Consider the following 23,867-nt stretch of genomic DNA (forward strand, 5'->3'; position numbering starts at 1 on the left):
GTGTGCATAGTGCATAGGCTGGTGTAAATACATTAATTTTGGTACTTACTTTTTGAAATTCCTGGTGCAGAACTGTCTAGGTCTCCAATGCCCAGTACAGCCTCCGGCTCCAGAGTTGTCTCCACCATGCTTTCAATTGCTCTATGGGATGGAACAGTAGATGGCCCTCCTCCAGTGCCATGCATCTCCCTCATGTGCTCCGCCACCCTCTCCTTGGTCCTTGAGCGAAGGTCATACCACCTTTTGCGTATTTAATCCAGGGTGCGGTGGGTGACACCAATGGCATTAATTTTGTTCTGAATGTCCTGCCAGATCTTCTTTTTGTGGCTGTTAGGGACACTCATTGCTGCCTTGCCAAATAATTCCTCATGGTGCAGGCAGCAATCCTCAGTGAGCACCTCCACCTCCTTCTCAGAAAACTTAATTTTGCGTTTTCTGCCTCCACTGGGTGTCTCCTTGTCCTGTGTAGCCATTGTTGCTGCAGCTCCTCTCACCTGGGTGTGGCTCTGTAGTTTGGGCTGGGTGGGCTCCTCCCTCTGCTCCCTGTTCCATGGGGTTACTTCCTGGTTCTGATGTCATCACTCAGAACCAGGAAGTGGGTTTTTCTAAAGTTTAATTTTCACCTGCATTCAATTTGCGAGTCAGTTGCAATTTGCGACACCGGACCACACCCTTCGTGCAATTTGCGACCTCGCGAGGTCGCAAATTGCGGTGCGACTCCACTGCAATTCGCTATTTGGAACAGCGATTTTTACTGGCATATCGTTTAGCGAATCGGAACTAGCGATTCGCATGGAGTCGCTATTTCCGACTCGCAATTTTTTGCGTTCCTACATCTGTCCCTGGGTCCCTTAACGTGGTCCATGTTTGCCACATACACACCACATCCTGGCGTACAGGCACTGCAAATAGCTGGTGTACGTACACTTTATAAAGAGCTTGTACAACTTTACAGACAATTAGTACAATTCACAATGCAGACTTTGAACACTGCCACAGCACGGGCTGCACAAGCTGGTCACCAATTGGGAGTTACTGGGATTAACCCACAAACAATACATTCTATCATGAGCAAAGCACCCACAGAAATGTGAGAAGATTCTGTACTGAATAGCACAAAAAAATAATCAGCTGAAAGCAGTGTTTCCCCATACGTTAGCCCAAGATAAACATAGAAATGGTAGCGTACAATGAATAACATGAATTAAGCACGATGAAAGAATCGCGCGTCTTGCTGATTCGAATGCCACCATGTAACTGCCCAGGATTGGTAGAGCACAATTAATATCAAGGGTTAAATCACAAGAACATGAATCGCGCGTCTTGCCGATTCGAATGCCACCATGTAACTGTCAAGGAATGGTAGCGCACAATGAATATGAAGGGTTAAATCAAAAGAACATGAATCGCGCGTCTTGCCGATTCGAATGCCACCATGTAATTGTCAAGGAATGGTAGCGCACAATGAATATCAAGGGTTAAATCACAAGAACATGAATCGCGCCTCTCGGCGATTCAAATATCAGCATGCAAATTCCACGAAACGCCCAAGCGCACATTCACATGTGCAAGAGTTAAATGGTTTATCATGCAAGAATTAGGCCCAAGAACTCAAGCGTCCTCGATAACGGGGTCGGGGACCCAGCCAACCTCCGTCTTACCGCCCTGGTTAAGGATCACCAATGTAAATGAAGGGCAGAGGCCTGAAAGATCAAAGTAGGCCACCGGAACAGGAGCTCAGAAGGTTGCTGCTGCTCTGCACCGGGACCTCTGAATAGTGAGCACGTGGAGCTGGGCTGGCTCCCTTATATAGAGTCTTGGCCCAGCCCACAAACTACACCTAGGCATGCTGCAGGGAAAGCTTCTAGAAGGCCCTGGAAGGGGACCACACCCTGACACAGTCTGGAAACCTGCAGCAGTACATAGCATGTGAACAGTATTTATATGCATGCTGAACATAAGTCTTTAAGATTAAACTCTGCAATGCAAAAGGTTAAACAACGTCATATCATCACATTGCATAAATTATGTTAGCTTGAAACTGTTGGGTTTTTGCATTCTTGTCACCCATAGAGCACGCACTGCCCTGATGTTGACACATAAGCTTTATATATGGCTTAAAAATAACTATTTGATTTATCCATTGAATTATCTGTGAATATCTGTAACATTGCTTGCCTTTCTGTTATGGATTGGTTTTGTGATATTTTCTTTCACCTGATAAATGGTCATTATCTTCCTGAATGCTCATCTGTCGAGCCAGTGGATGAAGATTTAACACCATATCTTTCCTCAGATATAGTCTGAATGGACTTGTCTCTGGTGAACATTTCAGCAGTTGCGGATGGGATTGTTTGGGATAAAGTTCATTTTGATATTTATGGGCCTACTGAGGTTTTCCAAATTCCATATGAATTCAAAATTTCAATGACTGATGTAATTATACCTGGTATTGTTTACGATGACTGGGAGGTAAAAAACTGTTGATTCAATGCTTGCTGAGCTGCAGGATTACACTGTATTTGAAAGTGATGATGTATATATGAACACTGCGAACTATGGGGAAATGTTCTATTATAATCATTGGGGACATTACTTTCTGCACAGAATAACTAGATATAGATTAGTCTTTAATTACACACAGTGGGAAAATTGTTCAACTCCACCTGTGGGGAGCTCGAAAACATATGTAGATAAATTTGCATACTTTTCTGGGCATGACACTACAATGCAGAGTTATATTATTTCAAATTATCACCATCCAAATGTGGACAATTTTGCTACCTGACACCAAATTAATCTATTCAGATTCCTTTGTTTCCTGTCTTGCTGTTGAAGGTTATGAACACTGGATGTCTGGGGAACACAAGATTGGCTAATTCAGAGTAAGGAAGCTTTGTTTAGATCATGCCTTATTCCTGTCCAAATTACAGTTTTAAATGACACGGTTAAACAGACATCCTGCCTAGGGTTAGCAAAAATATAGGAAATGAAAGTGCCCAGTATCCCCACACCAGCCAAATTCATCAATTTGCAATTATTCTTAAATGTCACAGAGGACGACCTAAATGCTTGGGTTCAGGATGGTCTCCATAATTCTACACTTTCAAGTCCCACAGGGTTGTTATTGTGGCCAATATACACAAATGGGTGTCTGGTGCATTTTGTTAAATTCCTCAAGGGGTTCAAGATTAGTCGGCCAGAACCTGGCTATGTCTCGGGTCAACACTCGGGCATTATTACCACATACAGTGTAGGTAAACTGGGCCAACAATGGTTATGCACTAACACCTCAGCATCAGTTAAAGAACATCTAAATCTCAAATCAGAGGAAGTAGACTTGCAGGATTTCTGGGGAGGTCCACGAAAACCCCACTCTAAACAGTTTCTGCATGCCATATCCAATGAAATATGAAAGCTTTTGCAAATGGAAGCAGCTGCACGTTTAAGGCAGATAGATAAGGAACATTTGCAAAATACTTTAGCTGTTGTTGATAATCACATGAATACTATATCTAGCAGAATATACACCCTTAATAACATAGGCCCTCATTATGACTTTGGCAGTCTCAAAGCGAGACTGCTAAAGCCATGGGTGCCAGAAGACTGCCAGTGCTGGCGGTCTTCCTCCCGCCATAATATGGATACTGACAGATTTCCACCACATTTAGGGTGTTGTGTGTGGGTGTGTGGTATCTGTGTGTGTATGAATGTGTGTGTGCATGTGTGTATGCGTCTGTAAGTGTTGTGGTGTATGCGAGTGAGTATGTGTGAGTGAATGCGTGTATGGAAGTGGTGGTGCATGAGTGCATGCATGGTGCTTGTGGGTGTATGTGTGCCTGATTGTGGGGAAGGGGGTGGAGGTGAAGGGGTGCTGTGATTCTGGGGGGCTAGAGGGTGCTGTGATTCTAGGTGGGTGGGTGGTGGGGGTGTTAGGTGATTTCTGTGGGGCCTTCTACCGGTGACAGGGAAGGAATTCCCTGTCTCCGGTAGCCCTACTGCCATGGTTTTTATGGCTGTGGTACTGCCGTGGAAAGCATGGCGGTAGGCCGGCTCATAATACCGCTGGCGATCATGTGTGGACCACCGGGTCGGAGATGCACATCTCCGGCCCGGCGGTTCATACCGTCATGGCGGTATGAGTGGAGATGTGGCAAGCTGGCTGCGGCATACATGCCAGCCTGTTGGCGGTGATACCCCCACTTTATCCCTGGCGGTCAAGAGACCACCAAGGTCAAAATGAGGGCCATAGTGTCTTCTGCATTTGATATCATACAGAATGACATGTCCCATTACACCATGGACAAATTCAGGTGCTTTCCATCATGCAATTAGGTTGGACATTACAGATTCACCGTAGCAGAGACATCATCAACAGTATGGCTGATACATGGTGTTATTAATCTGCCAATTTCCACCTTTTGTTTCACGAAATATTTGAAACATTTTCTTGTGGGCAGATATGAGCAGATAGGTGATAGCTATATTAAAGAAGAGTGGGAGTTGCCTTTTTAGTTCAAATGTCTTAACAGCGAAACAGAGGGCTTTTTGAGCATAAGCCAATGAGAGCCTACTGTTAGGTATTCAGTGATCTGAAAACAAATGGCTTTTGCAATGCCCGGGTCACAAACTTTCCATGCTTTCTGAAGGGTACTCCCATCCCTTTGATTTGTCCAGCATTTCATATAGTTTCTAATGGAGGTTACGTGGTTCTGAATGATGAGAGCTGCTGCAGAATGAGACCAGGAACTGCCTATGCAATTTCAGTCTCTCAAATTGTAACTTGTTGTGGACATGTTCTACCCCCCAAGAAATAAGAGTAGCAGAAATGTGGCCTCACATTGATACTACTAATGTAAATTATGACGAGCTGAACAGACTAAAGGAGCTACTGTTCCAAAAACAAGTGGCGTTGACATTGGCCAGAGAGAAGTATGTTCTCCAGATAGAAAGATCATCAGCCAAGATACAATCCCTATTAAAAACCAACTTCCGCAAGCACTTTGGAGCGCTGGTTTCCAGAATATTCATTGCCTTGGCAACTACTGAGATCATGCACTTCTTTAAGGCTGTTGGGTCTGAATTTGTTTCCATCTTCTAGACTGTCTTCGGAGTCATCCCATCAGCTATTCATTCACTCTATTCAAGAGTGTTTGGCGGCTTTCCTGTGACTTTGGCACTGATTGGCGGGATACTGCTGCTGCTATTCCTACTACACAGTGGTTTTGCCTTCTCAGCCAAGCAGAGAGATGGAGCTACTACCACATGCCAAGCTTTTCCATGACCGCATGGTACAGTTCTTTTGTACTTCGTTGCTGGAAGAATTGGAGCATGATTGGTCACTGTCATTGCGACCGGTCCTGAGGTGCATGCAACCTGTCTTTCATTACACCTGGTGCCTCTTCGAGTGTCTACCATCGGTGTGTTTTGCTGTTCTGCCAGTGCCTCCTGTGAACAAGGAACTGCTGATGTTCCCATTGAGGGTTCATTCATGGTCGTGCCCCATGAGACAGAGGCTGATTCATGAGGCCATTTATGAGCCACCACTGGTGAACTATTTGGCTCCACCAGGCACCATGTATGATGCTGCCTTTGCCGGTGATGCTGCGCTTGAGGCTTCTGCGCACTTCTGCTCCATGGATCCGTCTGCCAATCCCATAATCGATCTGACATCTGATGATGTGGAGTAATTCCTGGGTGCACTCCCATTCGATGACTTTGGAGAAATTTTTCAAGATAACGATTATTGTTAAATGATTTGACCATTGGCCGTATTCAAAAGTTTAAAAGTTCGTGCCAAATTGCCTTTTTTATCTCTTTGTACATTTTTAGCTTGGTTTTAATTAGTTTTAACCTGTTTTAGCTCAGAGCATTTTAGCCTGGACTCATGCACCTTCTATAGCATATTAGCATCCTTGTTCTGGCAATGGGGAGGGTGTAGTGAATCTCATTTAGCTTTTATTGAGACTCAGGGGGTTAGCTTAGGCTTTTGCCTTGCAGGCCTGTGCCACGTCACCTAGTGACTTTAAACCTACTTAGCTTGCTGTTTTAGTCCATTTATTTTACGATTTCTTATAGGATGGATGGTATTGTTTATAGTCAGAGAATGTTTTGGTTTACATTATTAGTGCAACTCTCAATGGCATCACTATCTGCGTCATAATCAAGTGATGTACAAAGGTATTCACATCATGGTGGTCATTAAAACCCCAGCGGTCTTTTTACAGGACCGCCGAGGGACCGCCGTGCGGAAGACCGCCAGTAGTGGCGGTTTGCCGCTCGGCGTATTATGACTGTTGGCTGCTCTCCGTCCTTTTTTACGCCATACTGGCGGGCGGCGGGGAAGTGGAGGTTGCTCCACCTCCACCGCCACGCCAACAGAAAACCGCCCAGCGAATCACGTCCTGTGATTCGGCGCGGCGGTGTTCTGTTGGCGGTGTGGTGTCGGCAGAGCAGCCCCCATGGCTCCCGTCCCCTCCCGGAGGATCGACGGACAAGGTAAGTCGATCGTCCGTTAGGGGAGGGGGTGGGGGGGCGTTGTGTGGGTGCATGGGGGTGTGCATCTGTGTATGTAGAGGGGGGGTGTGAGTGCGTGTATGCTTGCGGGTGTGTTGCGTGTGTTGGGAATGAGTGCGTGTATGTCTGTATGTATGTCTGTATGGATGTGTGCGTGTATGTCTGTATATGGGTGTGCGTGTCTGACTGAGTGTGTGGATGTAGACATGTATGTTGGTGTGTGTGCGTGTATGTGTGTTGGTGGTGCCTGCATGCGTGTCGTGCGTGTGTGAGTTATGTGATGTTGGGGGTCGGGGTGGGGAGGGGGGCCCTGCCACCTTTGGGGGGTGGCAGGGGTGGTGGGGGTGAGGGGAGGGAGTCAGGGTGGGGGTGGGGGAGACCCCTATCAGTGCCAGGGAATGAGTTCCCTGGCACTGATAGGGCTTACTGCCATGGATTTCATGGCGGTTCCTACCGCTGGAAATCCACGGCGGTAAGCCGGGTCAAAATACCGGCGGCGGTATTGTGACGGCCGCCGGGCTGGAGACCCAGGTCTCCAGCCCAGCGGGCGGAACGGTGAAGCGGCGGATGACCATGGCGGTAACCGCCATGGTCATAATACTCAAAAAAAGACCGCCAGCCTGTTTGCGGTCTTACCGCCGCTTTAACACCGTCCGCCAGGGTTGTAATGACCCCCCATGTCTCTTTCTCACTTACATGTGCCAGGAACATAATGTACACTTGTTGGGGATTATTTACATAATTGCTGCCACAAGTCTGCCTCCTTATCCATTGTTTGGGAACATACCTGTGTCAGGGATCCTACATAATCTGTATAAATACATCTCACACAGACAAGGTTATCAGAGGGATTACTTCCAGATGCCATCTCTGCTGCACGCCACCTTGCTGCAGGACTCAGCCTTCGTGTCACCACGGAGCCTGACCTAGAGACCTTATTCCAAGGTAACAAGGGTTGGGGGCGCTTCTCATTGACATGGTATTGACAGATTAGTTTTATCACACCTAGGTCTCATTAAGCTAGGGATTAAGTTCTCTATGCAAGGGAATTTTTCATCTCATGTTTATAGCAAGATGGTGGGGAGTTTTGTATTCACAACTCCCATTTTCCTAATTATGCTTCTTTTATTGTTCGTTATCCTAATTATTGAGACTCATTCATTTTAACGTAGATTGCAGTCTTTTCAAAAAACCTATTGAAAACTTTCCTGCATCTCCTTCATTGCATCTGTGTGACTGAGACTTATTGCTAAAATAAGAAAAGGGTAACTTCTGTCCACCACAACTCCCCTGAGATGTCACACTCTAGAATCCATGCGTAAAGGCTGGCAGAAATAACTTTTTTTTTTTGGTAAGGTACTGCTTGTGAGCTTGGAGGGTTGAGCCAACAATTGCGAACTTGTTGTAGGATTGGCTTGGTCACCTACAAACAAAAGTGCTGTCATCCTTAAACCAGCAGTCTCGCCTAGGAGTAAGAGTCCCCCCGGACACCAATATCCATTCTGGATTGGAAGGTCAGACATTTTTGTTGTCTACTTCTTTTTGTGTCCTGTTTTCCCCTTATACATGAAAAACATCATTATTTATTTTACATGGCACTGGATACTATTTTGAAGCGCACACATCCTGAAGTCATGGATTTCAAGTTTCACTTATATGTGATAGTGGAGGTAGAGGGGGCAAAATGAAAAACATTATTTGACTAGGATCGTACATTTTGGTAAAGTTGAGAAGCTGGGATGATCCTGACCTTTACTGGTTTCACATTGTGCTATTTCACCACCAGATTAATATGTTTCACTTCCTCTACACCCACCTTACCAGCTTTAACACCCCTCCACAAAAGCAACTCTGCTGAAAGCAGAGCAGCCCTCATACACATAAATGACCATTTATTTTGGGCCCCTGGAGTTTGTTAGCAAGTGTCCATGTTATGGTTTTTCACGTCAGCTGATCCCACTCCTCTTCATAAGAGCCTACGGGTCTGATTTAGAGTTGGGTGCAAGGGTTACTCAGTCACAAACATGATGGAGATACAATTCACTGTATTATGATCTCCTTTGGCTACAATCGGATCGTAATATGGCGGACCGGATATTCATCACATTTGTGACAGAGTAACCCACTCTGCCAAACTTTAAATCATGCCCTATATGAGCAAATAGGTAAGCACTATACTCACGCACTTGAACATTTTGAGTCATCCTTTCATTGGACAACATGTAATGAAGTGGCATATTGTTGTGAGCCATGGGTAACCATATGGAGATGAGAGACAACAGTGATATTAGCCACAACCACATAGAGCTGACATTTTGGCCACTTTTTAGGAGCATGAACATTTGGTAAATTAATTATTAAGTGTACTTACCAGGGTCCCGCATCCACCCAGTGTGTAGTGCCAGACCAAATGCAGCAGCGATCGCTGTGGGCTTTGGTATCTTGGACAACGTCACAAGACTTACAATGATATGTGTGTTTTCAGTTCACATTCTAGTTGACACATGTGATGTACAACATTACGTAGTTTAGTTTGAAAGTTTGGGACTGTTGATGGATTCTATGTAATAAATGAATGGGTTGTCTAATCACAATGTAAGAGTTTTGATCCTCTCCTGGCCATATTTATGCACCAGTTTGTGCTGGTGGTATGGGTTTCATATGTCCCATGATGATTCCTCCCTGCTGGTGAAGGCACCTCTGCTTAATGGGTGACTGTACTCTGGCTGTATGTGGGAATAAATGGAAAAAGTCACCAGACATAACCAAGGTTGAATATATGCAACTTGTCACATATTTACACCCTTGCATCTACATGCCAACAGTAATGGTGAGTGAATGTGACACAAAATGTATTACCATTTACCAATGATATATACCAGCAGTGATAGGCCACTGGTTTGAACTGAAGAATTTGAAGTTGCCATTTACATCTCAAAGGACCCTTCGACGTGTAGTGCAATGGTCTAAATGAGACACATGAGAGTCTGACTCACCAGGCAATTTACACATTTTTGAGACAGAAACCATGGTCACAATTGTAGTGTGTTGCAGATATTTGACATTTGGGGCCGTATTTATACTTTTTGACGCAAAACTGCGCTAACGCAGTTTTGCGTCAAAAAAATTAGCGCCGGCTAACGCCATTCTGAAGCGCCATGCGGGCGCCGTATTTATTGAATGGCGTTAGCCGGCGCTAGCAGACCGGCGCTGCCTGGTGTGCGTGGAAAAAAACCACGTACACCAGACAGCGCCGGCGTAGGGGGAAAATGGCGTATGGGCGTCTTAAAATGGGGCAAGTCAGGTTGCGTCGAAAAAATCGTCGTAACCCGACTTGCGCCATTTTTTTTCGACGCCCATCCCCCATCAACATGACTCCTATCATTGTAAAGATAGGAGTCATGCCCCCTTGCCCAATGGCCATGCCCAGGGGACTTATGTCCCCTGGGCATGGCCATTGGGCATAGTGGCATGTAGGGGGGCACAAATCAGGCCCCCCTATGCCACAAAAAATAAAAATAAAAATACTTACCTGAACTTACCTTAATGTCCATGGGATGGGTCCCTCCGTCCTTGGGTGTCCTCCTGGGGTGGGCAAGGGTGGCAGGGGGGGTCCCTGGGGGCAGGGGAGGGCACTCTGGGCTCATTTTGAGCCCACTTGTCCCTTAACGCCATCCCTGACCCAGGCGTTAAAAAGCGGCGCAAATGCGCCGTTTTTGGCCACGCCCACTCCCGGGCGTCTCTTTTGCCCGGGAGTATAAATACCACGTAAAGGCCTGGGAGTCATTTTTTAAGACGGGAACGCCTCCCTTGCATATCATTAACGCAAGGAAGGGGTTCACGCTAAAAAATGACGCACACTCCGGGCACTTTGGCGCCCGAAGCGTCTAACGCCAGAGTATAAATATGGCGTTAGTTGGCGTTAGTTCTGCGTCGAATTTGCGTCGAAAAAAACGACGCAAATTCGGCGCAACCAGAGTATAAATATGGCCCTCGATGTCATTGTTAGATTCATCACATATTTCCTGGCAACATGTTGCAGTCATCACTCACAGGCAGCCCATGGAGCAGGTGGGGTGTCTATGATGGAGAGGACATCCCTCTCAAGTGTGGCGAGCTGGAGTCGGACTCCAGTTGGTCCAGCAGTGAGAGCTCTGGCCACCTCTATCCTGCTGTACTTCTCCTTCACCCACCCCTGAGCATTCTGCCACTTCTTCTTGAGGTCTGTGACTGCACGGACATCCTCCCTCAATGCTGTGACTGAGGTAGCCAAATGCTGCCATAGGGCTGTGTGGCACTGGTGCCGTAAGGGGGAAGACCATGTAGTCGTTTGTAGTGCCTCACTATGTACTTGAGTAACATGGTGGTCTCCTCCTCAGTATAATCTTTCTTTCTCCTCAAAGTCAGCATGTTTTCCAGTATTTCCAGGCACAGCGCAGGCAGGCACAGTGTCAGTGTGGAAAGACCAGAGCCTTGGATGTGTGCTGCTTTTATGTGGTTTGGTTAGTGCAGGGTTGCAGGCAATGTTAATAGTCTGTAGGTGTGTGAAATTGCAATAACTCCTCCCAGAGGGTGGAGATTCTGCTCCAAGTGCAGAGACTCCTACCCGAGTATGGATTCTCCACCCGAGTGCGGAGAATCTGCAAGAGTATAGAGAATCCGCCCCCCGAGTGCAGACATAAAGATACTACTCGTAGAGCCCTTTGTGAATTCTGAAAGTCATAAACTTAGACTTTAGGTCTAACTTTATACCAAAAGTCTAAGCTTACCTTTGTGAATCAGGCCTGAGATCTCTACCTGTTCCCAATCAAAAGTTATCATGTAATAAGGCACCTCAATGCAAGTCTATGGGAGAGGTAGACCTTATAGTGGTGAAAAACAAACTTAGAAGTTTTTCGCTTCCAGGACATATAAAACTTAACCCCACATATTCTTGGAGCTTACCACCTGCTCTCCATAAAGAAGGTTGATGAGTGGAAAATGGCTTTTTAGACACACTTTGAGACCTATGAATAATGTATCATCGTCTTCAGCTTTATCAATGCTCCAGCAGCTTACCAGAGATTCATTAATAGCATATTCTCTGACATCCTGAACCAGTTTATTGATTTGTATGTGGTTTGGATCCTGGTCTTCTCTGCTTCCCTTCCTAAATATCAAGTCCATGTTCCTTTCAATCTCCTATATCTCAGGAAAAACATCTATCCTCTAAAATTTAGAATTATGAGTTTGAAAGAACAGAAGTGGAGTATTTGGGCCATGGCCTCTCAGATAGTGGATTTTCTATGGACACTCTTAAGATGTCTGCAATATTGGACTGGACAACGCCTAAGTCTATCAAGGAGTGCCAGAGTTTTAAGGACAATCTAACTTTTAAATACAATTCATAAAGCACTTTGTCAAGTAGGCATATATATATATAGTGAATAGGTATATATATCTTCCACTTTAAAGGAGGAGAACCTAAAAAGGGATTCTCTTGGATCCCTAAAGCACAGTAGGCATTTCTCAAGAAAGCGTCACCCACACTTCTCAGACACACTGATCTGTCTAGGCAATTTATAGTGGTTAATGATGCTTTAATTTTGCTGTTGGTATTTCAGCTCCAGGAGGATTAACTAAAACATCCTCTTATGTATTTTTCCTGCGTTCTGAATTTAAATGGTCAATGGTATTCATTTCTGGAATGCAAGCTCTTGGCCTTTAAGCATGCTTGTATGGAACGGCAACATGTTTGAAGGAGCAGTCAACATTTTAAAGGTTTGAATGGACATTGAAAACTCCAATCTCTGCAGTGCTTGCAATGTGGAAACAGTAGGTAAGCTGGGTGTGCCTACATCATTACTCAATATGTTTACTATGTTGCTCACATCCCTGGCACTCAGAACATTTGTGCCTATGTTTTGTCTAGGTCAGACAGTTTGGTTGAGAATTCTGAGACATCTGTCCTTTTCTGTCAATCAAAGTTCTTTTTACTGTGTGAAAGAGACACCCTTTTCCGGAAGACGTTGATGTTCTACAGAGTCAAATACCCTTGCCCTCCTTCTATAATCCATACTATTCCTAGCAGACCTTTTTCATTCTAACTAAGAGTATTCAAACAGAGAGTCTGGAAGCATTTCATGACTCACCAGTAGCAGGCCATTTTCAAGTGAAATAAGCCTTACAACTTGCCTGGCATCCCTTCTGAGCGCTATGATCTAGAATTTTGTGTTAAATCCTGTTCTTCTCATGCTTAATCAAATGCAGTCCACAACCACAATAAGCTCTTTGCCTTTCTCCAGCCTTTGCCTGTCCCTCCTCATCAATGGAACACAATTCCCACTGTCTCCATTGTGGATTTATGACCTTCGGCAGATAATGGAGTGATTGCGTTTTTATAGGCCTCTTTTCCAAAATGTCTCAATTTTCTTTGTTCTGAAAGCTTGTGTATGGCCAACATGATGGTAATGAAATATCTGGCTTTTATTTTCCACCTGCATGGGATCCCCAAGGCTATAATCTCAGACAGAGGCTCTAGATACATTTTTCAAGGTTCTGGCACTAAATTAGCTCTACCTTAGATATCCTTCAAACTCCATACTCAGGTTATCATTTGCAATCTAATGGAAATCTTGTACAACAACTCTGTTCACTCTAATACCAAGATCTGTATCCAGAGTTGCCATCTCCTCAATTGTTTACTTCTCTTGGCTGTTGCTACTTATTTCCTAGACACACTTGACTCTAAAAGAAAGTGATTTCCCATAATTTTCAAGATTCTCTAATTGCTATTAAGTGTAGAACCAGTAGATTAGGAAGATCAGTCCCAAAAGTCAAGGTGGGGAAAAGGTCTAGCTGTCTTCCAGGTTTTGCCCTCTCGAACATTGATGTCTGGTGTTGTCCTTGATTTTTTGGTCACTTTGTAATAACTAAATAAATAAATCCTAATACTTTTATTTTCTGACTTCCTAACTCTTTAAAGGTTCATAATAACTTGTATGCCTTTTGTACAAGCCCCTTTGCATTGTAGTGCTCCATTTCTACCTCTTATGGTAGATCAGGAAACAGAATATGATGTAGCAAGATCTGTGATTCCCATACTTTCAGAAGTCAATTACCGTTTTAGTTTTTCATTCACTGGAAAAACTATCCTGTAGTGAGCATTCTTGAGGCCCTGTCCCTTTTGTCCATTCCCACGATTGGTCCATCCATTTTTAATGTGTTTTGTGACAAACATGGGGGCTCAGAAGGAATGTATGCTGCTGCATTTGCTGCATCCTGAGAACCACAGCACCTTGTGTGGTCCTGCGGTTCCTGGGGCCCAGAAGGCAACAGCTGAAGCCAGAAGCTGCAAACATTGCGTCTCACCTAGGGCTGCCTTCCCTCGTGCTTCTAGGCTCCTAGCTGATGTTTCTTGTTCCTCCAGCCCCAAAATGGCAATCACCTGCCTCAGGATTTGCAGTGGCCTTTTAAAGCTAGTCCACAGCTATTCAAGTTCACGTTGCTCCACATCTAAGCCAGTTAATGTTTTCATTCTCTTTTCTTTTCGTTTTTCATAATGGCTGTTTCCTCCTTGATTCTTTTTTGGTTTTCCCAATCTTTTGTGGTTTGTCGGGTGATGTTTGATTGGTGTGTTTAGATGGTGAGTCACAACAAAGCTCTGTTCCTTCCTTTGTTTCTTAGATCCCTACACTTGCTCCTGAATAATTCCACTATTAGATTACAGCCTCCTGGTTTTCTTCAACCATCTGAAGTCTTATTGCAGCAAGGAGTTTTTATATGCCTTGTTTACGCTGGATTCAGTCACTTATCACTTGTCCATCAGACAACACATGACCAGGAACACCTCTCTTGCTCTAAAGTGTACAATGCCTCCCTAAAGCTGGCTGTAATATACTGTGTGGTGCATATCCTTATAATGAAAGAGCTTCATCATTGGGAATAAATCACAAATGAAGGCTGGATTAATAGGTGTTATTCTTTTCTTACAAAAGTTGTTTTGATAATAAAGGGCAGGCCTAACTCTAAATTTGCTGTTTCCGTGTAATTTACAATAACATGAATACAGTTAAATTAACGTGACATCAGTTTGTAAGGCTTAATTGTGTAGCTTCATTAATGTTCCTAGAGTACATATTGTACATAGTTACAAACTACTATAGTTGTTATATAACATTCTTTCAATGCAGGATATCATGCATGTGCAATGGTGTGCAACAGGATTCACCTTTGCATCCAGTATATGGAACCTTCCACTGTTGAGGCTGCAGTGCAAAGAAAAGAGATGTACTTCTTTAACTGTAAATAAAGAGTCAACAATTCTGAACTGCTTGTGAAGCAGTCAAATGATGTCAGTGTATCTCAAAACATTGTGACTGTCTCTCAAAAGCCCAATTGTGATTAAATCGTAATGATTTATGCTGGTTTTATATGCATGGGAGTGTTCCATTGTGAATGCCAACTAAGTAACATTTAGGGCTTTAGGTTTTCAGCAGCACTGGAGAAAGCAACTGTGCATCATCTGGGCAGTTAAAAGTTATTTATACTCAATATATGTTTTAGTGTATTGAGAGTGAAACGTTTGTCCTATATGTGTCTTATATGGCATTACAATGTGATTGTGAACACAAAAATATATTCTTCTTATATATTCATATGTTGCAGTGTATGTATAAGTGCATGTATTGAATACGCCACTTTCTACTTATATCTTGCATACCATTTCTGAATTTAACCATTAGTCACATAAACAATGATGAAAAACAAATTAACATCTCATATATCATTTCATTTTCCCTTTCTGCCTTATCACCATCTATGCCATATTAATTCATCTCTACTTGACATTTAGTAGTTTGCAATAAAGCTTGATGTAGAAAGGAGTTGTGTGCATTAGCCGTATGGTACATATATCAAATGTAGTCAGAACTGTGATACTTTTTATAATTTTTTACTTTTGATAGTTTGCATTATTCATAGTGTTTCTATTACAGTATTACTGTGAGAGACGTTCAATAATACATTACACAATCTCAATGAAATGACTGTATTTTAGAGAAAAGTATTTTGTCAAAGATGTTGACTATTTAGGGACTTTAATTTAATTATATGAAACAAATAATATACTTGTTGTATATCAATGTAGAATTTAATTTGAAATGAGTCCATAAATATTAAATGTTAAATATCTAAGTTTTGCCTCTTAACGTATATCATTGATATTCCTCAAGTGGTTACTCCAATATACAAGTATGTTTAAGGTCAATAGCCGAATATGCTAAATACAAATCAGTGAATAAGTATTGCAAACTCATCTATGAACATAGATCACATTGCTATTGAGGCCTTCTACCAAAGACCCAGACTTAGAATCTTGCTACTGATTTTCAAAGCTTCTAAAACCTCATGCCTTCATCTACCTTTCACATAACCTAAGCCATTCCAAACTTGCTATAACAGAAGAACAAATTGCATTCATAATAATCTCATGCAACAGTCAAGTGCATTAAATGTAGGGGTTTGCTATATTCTAGTTTCTCCATGTCTCATGAAGCACTCTGAATATATTCTTTACTCGTACGTGTCATATAGAGTAGATCCAGCAGGGAAGGAGTAGTCCATCATTTAATTCAATTATTATTAGGTTGTTCAAATTGTTCATTTCATTGAGTTCAAAGTATGTTTGTGCAATTTATGTACTCATATGTGTTCTTTCTCCAATAGTTGATCATCTAGCCCTCCACCATGGTCATTTATTTTGGCCTTCTGTAAGACAGCTGAGATCTAATTGAAAATGCTCATGAAGAGTGGCAATATTTTTTTTAATCCACTTTTTATCGGTGATGGATAATGCCTCTCATTCTATTTTCCCTATATATAATAGGTCATTGGGGAATCAGAAAACATATAAGGCATTTTCGTTCTTCAGTGGCTAAATGTCACTTGTCTCTTCTCTATTACTCTGTGTACCAAGATCTTTCTAATTTCATGAATGTTCAGATACTGACGTTATGATTGGGGAGGACATCATGCTTTTGCAATGGTCTAGCTTACTTTTCATTTAGGTATCTGTGTCCATACCTAAGATTATTAATTTTATTACCTTTATTGAAAGGAAATACTGTTCAATGCGGTTCAATGCCTCTAGTAAGTTATTGAAGAGCTAGGTTAATTTGAAGACAATGTTGGATTCAGGGTGAGAAGAATTTAAGAGAACATTGAAATGGGTAGGAAAGAGCATAACAGTCTTAGATTGAGAGACAATAGTAAATTGTCCATTGCCTGGTCCTAGAAAACTGAATACAGTTGTCAGTGAGGCAGGCAAATAGGAAGAACAGATTTTGGCTGAGTACAAATAAATATAAAAGTGAAATTTTAGGATGTGTGACTGGGTTTGAACATTAGATTAAAATGTTTACATGTAGTTAGAAATGTATCTCTAAGTATTAAGAGATAGCTGCTAATTTGGGGGGCAATTGTCTAAAGATAAAGGAACAGAGCATGTCACCTTCTGTGACACACTCATCTGGTCCCAACCCCAGGGACGACACTGGAGCTGATGCTGGACAGCCACTCCCTCTCAGGATGATGTAGGACTCAGGGACAGTACTCCTAGTTACTGCACCATCCTGAAGGGGAAAGGGGGAAAGGACAGAGTGAAAAATAAACTTGTGGTACAGGATCTGCTCAGTGATGGTACTACTCTGTTTAACAGAATGTATCGCTTCTGAGAACTGCTTGGTATGTGAAGGTGGATGTTTACTGGACCAGTATCTCTGGTTTTGTGAAGACGCCATAGACAATTACTTCAAAATCATGCCATAAGATTGGAAGAATAAGATTATTGAATGGGAATCTTCCGAGAATCTCAAGGAAGGCTTGAAATACTTATTGAGCCTCTGACAGTCCTGGGGTGAACTCGAAACATAGATTAGAGTTACTGGCACTCCCAAGGTTACCCTCAATACATGGATTGGAGTTAGGGACACTCCCAAGGTATACTAGAAACAAGGGTACTCTCAGTACATAGGTTAGAGTTTAGTGAAACTCCAAAGGTGTGCTAGAGACAAGGTTGCACTCGGAATTAGGTTATACTCAAAACAAGGTTGGAGTTACTGACACCCCCAGGATTTTACTCAAATCATGAGTTAGAGTTACTGGCACTCCCAAGGTTACACTAGGTACATAGGTTGGAGTTATGGACACTACCAAGGTTGCACTCAGTACGTAGTTTGGTGTTACTGACACAAGAAGCACCACATAAGCCAGGGTCACAGAATCATCAGGAAGGCTTGGAAGACTAAAGTCAGGAGTTCAGTAAAGAGACAAAGCATATGCAGAACTGGAATGCTGGAAGATCTGGACGACCGAGGGGGTGAGTTCAGGGACGATGCTTGCACAAGACGGGGACAAGGCCAAGCCCCGATGCAGGTTCATAGGTGGTATTTAAAATCAAAGAAAAGAGTGTTCCAGAAAGGCACTTGTCTCGCATAGCAGCATGGATTCTGCCAATGAACCTGGGAAAAAGTAATGTGTTTCATACAACAGATCGGAGGCCTGGCAGGTGCAAACAGTAAAAGGAAACAATTAACAAATAGAACAGAACCCTAGTGCATATTGGGACAGTTCAGTGAGTCACCAAGGAAGCATATTCACACTAAAAAGTCATGTGATAATCTGCAGGTGCAAAACAGACTAAACGTGCATAGCAACAGAACAGGAGGGTCCATGGTGCAGGCTTCCTGGGAGGGGAATCATGGGGTGCTCAAGACTGGAAGGTGCCACAAGGGAATCATAACTTGCAGTACTTGGGTAGGGAGGCCCCACAAGGGTGAGCTGGCATGAGCTCAGAGACTAAAACCCACCTCACATAGGGCACAAAATAGAGTTGTGACACCTTCTTTCAATGGGTTGTTGAATGATGGCTTAAGGTGGACTATCACCAAATACCTTTATCTTTTGAGTTGAGGTCAATGGCATCTTTTGTTATGGCATTTGGCAAATACTAATCTCTATGAATGTTGCTTGGCCTTGGTCGACAGTTTGTGTTTCAAAAGTGAATGTTAAGAGCTATATTTAAATTACATAATATACTTGCTTTCAAGAGCTATATTTTGATAAATGCAAAACAGTAAGGAAGAGCATAATTTCCCTATGGAAATCTCTCTTACGATATCACATTAAGGAAAGGATTGTACACTTTTCCCCAAGTGTGTTGAATATATGCATTATCGTTTACACCTGACAGGATCAAGCTGAGGTAAAATTCGAGATCCTTATTTGATGTATGCATACTGCACATAATCAATATCTTTGGTTCCTTCTATGTTTACAAAAACTTTGTCCATGCTTTCCTATTGGATTTGGTGTCATGCCAACCAGTTAAACATCTTGTGTGCAAAAGGATGGCATTTAGATTGTGTAATATAGAGGTCAATTATTTTACTCACATAAAACAACACATTCTCCATAAAACAGCTCTCAAACCTTATGCTTCTGTCCTTCAACGTATTTCTGCTTGTTTTGTATGTGATAACAGTATTAAAATTTTTGCTCCGTGAACACATTTCTTAATACTAGTGGGATTAAATACCTTATTTTTCCTCTTTATAGTCCACAATATATCATTTCAATGTCCTATAAGGTGCATCCTACTACAGGTTTTTCACCTTTCTGGTTATTCAAAGGAGTCAACCCTGTGACCGAGGTGGTTCCTAGGTGGCTTTAACAACAGAGTGGTTCAAATTACAATTCGATTGTTTTTAATACAGTGGGAATCTAAATATGCAAAAGAAGATTACTTATATTTCCTGAAACACATCTGTATTAGTAGAAGACAGCCTAAGAATGTGGGCTGTCATATTCTTGAAATCAGTAAGCTTAGTTGTTAACTGACCTCTAATATTCTTATTCCCCACTTGTCATAGCTGGACTCGTGTTCATTCAAATGTTTGCATTTTGGGAATTGGGAATGTTAGAAGGCCTTTTTGACATAGAAGTAAACATCATTACTCTGTGCCACGGAGGTGTTTCCGTGGGTGTTCCAAAGCCACATCCATGGATTTGACACATTCCCAGATTTACAAGAACTTGTAAACCTGGGAATGCGTCAAAAAGATACACCTCCCCAGGGGAGGCATAGCGAGGAGAAAAATCCTTATTTCTCCTCATTTTTATCATTCTTCAGCACACATGGAGTATATTTGTGGAGTCCTGAAGTGGAGAAGTGTGGCACAATGGTTAGAGTGGCAGACCCTGATGCAGAGATCTGGTCTAGTACCAGTGTTGAATTCCCATCTCAGTGGGTCTTGGGCTCAATAGTTCCCTTGGTCCAGATAATTCTCGCCTCAGTCCCTAATCTAGTTAATGGGTCCCACTCTGTAACTCTGGGCAATAGCTTGCTTAATCTCCACAACAGCCCTGCCACTACTTGGATGCCTTGCTTCACCCTGGGGCTGTCCAGGAGTGGGTGCTTCACAGGGAAAAGCCAGGAGGGGTTCCACAGTGGTATGTGTACAGTACCTTGAGACCCTAATGGGTGAGTAGTGTGCTATACAAGTGCGAAGTTTACAGTTTATTTATGAGCCGTTGCACTACCGATGTGTCACTTTTTGTGATGGAACGGCAACTCAAACCTTGAATTTGTTGCTGGCCTTGAATGGCCTCATAGATATGGAGTAAGAAAGGCAGTGCAAATTGCTGTGTTGCCTTGCTCTGCGCAAAGGAAGCATTCCATGGGCATTGCAGTGGGTGTTTCCATGCAAATCCCATGGATTTTGATGCATCCCCAGATTTACAGGACCTTGCAATCCAGGGAATGTGCCAAAACCTCATGCCTCCCTAGGGGAGGGGCAAAGAGGAGAAATATCTTTATTTATTTCTCCTAGTTTTTTCCTCTTTCTAGAGGAAAAAGCCTCCCAGGACTGTTTTTGTGCAGGAAAGTGTCCCTTCCTTCACAAACACAATCCTGCATGCAACACAGGCACTGTTGCACTGTGGTGCAAGGTATCTGTGTTGACGCTATGCTGCCAGAAGTGTACCAGCTCAGAGGTAAAGGACAGGAATGTGCTGTATTTGATAAATATGGCACATTCCTGTCCTTTCCCTGTGACAAAAGGTGGCGCAGCAAGGTGACTTGATGGGCTGACCTGAGCCACAAAGCCCATAAATATGAGGCTCGGTTGAGGCTCGGTTTCTCAGCGAGGAAAATAACAGATGCTACTGTTAGGCAATGTATGGTTTTCATTTTACTTCCCTTCGACCTTCGGAAGGTTAATAGTCGCCCTTGCCAGGATCCAAACTGAGGCATCCTCCATTTATTACAAATTATTGGCTAAGCTTCATGTTTACACCGGAGATATAGAACAATATTTAAATTTCATATGTCACAAATGTGGATTGTTCTATGTTTCATGAAAAATTCTGTGCAATGAAAGTCAACAATATTGTCTACTCCTGCTCCTAATCATACATTTACCAAATAAGAAAGGCTCAGGTAATAATGAGACTGCAAAATACCATGGGGGTCATTACAACCCTGGCGGACGGTGTTAAAGTGGCGGTAAGACCGCAAACAGGCCGGCGGAAAAAAAAGGGAATTATGACCGTGGCGGAAACCGCCAACAAAGACAGCCACTTTAACACTCCGACCGCTACGGCGGTACAGACAAGCAGCGCGGCGGTCACCGCCAACAGACAGGCGGGAGACAAAGTACCGCTAACAGTATCACAACCTACCAATCCGCCACCTTTTCCGGGGCGGATTCACCGTGGATAAAAACACGGCGGAAACAGCCATTTCAAAGGGAAAACGCTCACCTCAAACACTCCACGAGGAAGGAGGGCACCATGGAGCCGGAACTCCAAATACTCCCTGCGATAGTCTTCCTGCTTCTGTACGATGACCATCAACGGCGGCGCCGAAGACAACGGTGAGTACTGCACCTATGACATAGGGGAGGGGGGAGGCAAAAGTCAGGGACACACACACGCAACACCCCTACCCCCACCCTCACCCACTACAACACACACACCAATGCATATCCAAACAACACAGTAACAACAATCAACCCCCCCGTAAGAATGCAAAGACAAAAGGAAATGAGTGCAACCATTGTAATGTATAAAAATACAGTAAGCTAATATATACAGATATATATACACATTCTACAAAATATACATCACTATTAGTAGTGCAGGTATGCACCATTCAATGTCCGTGGACCACTGGCCCCAAAATGCATGGGCGAGGCCCACACTAGATCCCTGAGCAAAACGGAGAGAACACTGCTGGGGCATCAGATAGAAATATAACAGGCACCTCAGGGGGAAGAGTATGGGGGGCACCTCAGCCGGATGACATCACCACGCCAGATCCACGAGGGGGCTCCATGCCCATTGAAGTATCCTGGGGAGTGCAAAGCCACAGTCTCACAAGTCTTTTCAGTGGGTGGTTTGCCCACTGTACCATCCTCGGGAGTGCAAAGCCACGTTCTCTCAAGTCGATAACAGGCTCCACTGGTTCTGGAGGGGGCTTGGTGCCCAGAGTGCTTCATCCTGTTAAGGACAGACGGAGTGGATGCATGTCTCCACTGGTTCTGGAGGGGGACTGGTGCCCAGAGTGCATCACTGTCCCCGTGACGGTCCCTGTTCCGTCACTGCCCCTGCCGCACATGGGCTAGCGGTGCTTGAGTTGGCGGTGCTTGCCCTGTTCAGCGGTGCTTGCCATGGCGGTCTTTGCCCTGTTCAGCGGTACTGGACTTTGCAGTTTCTGACCTGTTCAGCGGTGCTTGCCATGGCAGTCTTTGCCCTGTTCAGCGGTGCTTGCCCTGTTCAGCGGTGCTTGCCATGGCGGTCTTTGCCCTGTTCAGCGGTGCTTGCCCTGTTCAGCGGTGCTTGACTTTGCTGTCTCTGACCTGTGCAGCGGTGCTTGCCATGGCGGTCTTTGTCCTGTTCAGCGGTGCTTGACTTTGCAGTTTCTGACCTGTGCAGCGGTGTTTGCCATGGCGGTCCCTCATTGCCCAGGAGGGCTGTGGCTGCCGGGGCCCTTCTGGGCACTGACTCTGGCGGTGGTCTCCGGACCAGTGACGATGGGACTGCCCTCATGGGCACTGACTCTGGCGGTGGTCTCCTGACCACTGACGATGGGACTGCCCTCCTGGGCACTGACTCTGGTGGTGGTCTCCTGACCAGTGACCATGGGACTGCCCTCCTGGGCACTGACTCTGGCGGTGGTCTCCTGACCAGTGACGATGGGAATGCCCTTCTGGGCACTGACTCTGGCGGTGGTCTCCTGACCAGTGACGATGGGGCTGGCGGAGGCCTCCTGGGCAGCGGGGATGATGGCGGCCTTCTCTGCCGTGCTGCTCTTCCCAGACTTTGGCACTTTCTTCTGCCCCTTCCCCATCTTGGGAGGAGTCACAGCTGAGTCGACACTCCCCCCGGGACCCTTGTGAGCGGCTTTGTCGGCTGGAGTTTTCCCCCTATCCCATCGGGCACTGTCCAACTTCTGGTGCTTCACAGCGAGGGGACTGGCTGTGCTTTGGCTCCGTGTCACACTGCCTGCCCTGGTGCCCGGTGCACTCCACATACCTCTAACAGGCACCATTGGTACCGGAGATTTTTTGGCTGAGGTGCTAGTACGGGACCTATGAATCGGAGGGGGGGGTGGTGGGAAAGAGGTCAACGTTGCTCAGGAAAAGTTTCTGACGAACACTTGGACGGGTAGCTGGAGGGGGTCTGGGAGTGGAGAAAGAGGAGGTGGTTGTAGGAGGTGTAACTTTGGGTGATTTGGGTGCAGGTGCATGTTCTGGAGGCTGTCGTGAGGTGGATGGATGTTGGGTGTGTGTGTGCCCGCGTTTGTGTACTTTGGGAGGGGGCGTCACAGACACACTGGGAGAGGACACAGGGGACGTGTAAATGGTAGTGGGGTGGTGAGTGCAGGTGAGCCGGTTGTGCTGGTGGGTGTGCTGGTGCGAGTCCTAGTGGCTGTAGTGGTAGTGCATGCAGGTGACAGTGTAGACGACACTGGGAGGGAGGAGGGAGACGAGGAGGAGGGGGACACAGTGGAGGCAGTGGATGTTGCTGTGTCTGTATGTGGGTGATGCTTGTGTGAGTGCCTGTGGGATGTGTGGTGCCTATGTTTGCCTGAGCTTCCCTTGTGTGTTGACGTGTGTGCAGGCTGGTCTGATGGTGTGCTTGGGATAGGCAGAGGTACAGGGGATTGGGTCTGGTCTGGGTGGAGGAAGTTGGAGGGGGAGGCTAGACACAGGGACAATGGCTGCCATCAGTGCTGAGGCCAGAGATTGCAGGGTTCGATGATGGGCAGCCTGACCAGAATGAATGCCCTCCAGGAATGCATTAGTGTGTTG

This window comes from Pleurodeles waltl, chromosome 2_1 (genome assembly GCF_031143425.1).
Source record: "Pleurodeles waltl isolate 20211129_DDA chromosome 2_1, aPleWal1.hap1.20221129, whole genome shotgun sequence".
NCBI classification, from domain to species: Eukaryota; Metazoa; Chordata; class Amphibia; order Caudata; family Salamandridae; genus Pleurodeles; species Pleurodeles waltl.